This window comes from Arachis duranensis, chromosome 4, assembly GCF_000817695.3.
Source record: "Arachis duranensis cultivar V14167 chromosome 4, aradu.V14167.gnm2.J7QH, whole genome shotgun sequence".
Classification (NCBI taxonomy): Eukaryota; Viridiplantae; Streptophyta; class Magnoliopsida; order Fabales; family Fabaceae; genus Arachis; species Arachis duranensis.
Genome location: NC_029775.3, coordinates 84,010,311 through 84,010,894, shown reverse-complemented (window position 1 = coordinate 84,010,894; position 584 = coordinate 84,010,311).

Below are 584 nucleotides of genomic sequence, written 5' to 3'. Positions count from 1 at the left end.
AACAGCATCAGCAGTCCTTTTTTAGCCTAACTCATATTTTTGCTCAGCTCCCTCAATTTCAGCCAGAAAATACCTGAAATCACAGAAAAACACACAAGCTCATAGTAAAGTCCAGAAATATGATTTTTGCCTAAAAACTAATATTATTTTACTAAAAACTAACTGAAACATGCTAAAATCTACATGAAATTACCCCCAAAAAGCGTATAAAATATCCGCTCATCACAACACCAAACTTAAACTGTTGCTTGTCCTCAAGCAGCTAGATAAATAAAATAGGTTCTAACAGAAATTAAGAAGTAATAATATTTTAGAGTTTTAAATGAAGCTCAGATTCTTATTAGATGAGCGGGGCTTGTAGCTTTTTGTTTCTGAACAGTTTTGGCATCTCCCTGTATCTTTTGAACTTCAGAATAATTGGCATCCTTAGGAACTCAGAATTCAGTTAGTATTATTGACTCTCCTAGTGTAGTATGTTGATTCTTGAACACTGTTATTTTATTAGTCTTGGCTGTGGCCCTAAGCACTTTGTTTTCCAGTATTACCACCGGATACATAAATGCCACAGACACATAACTGGGTGA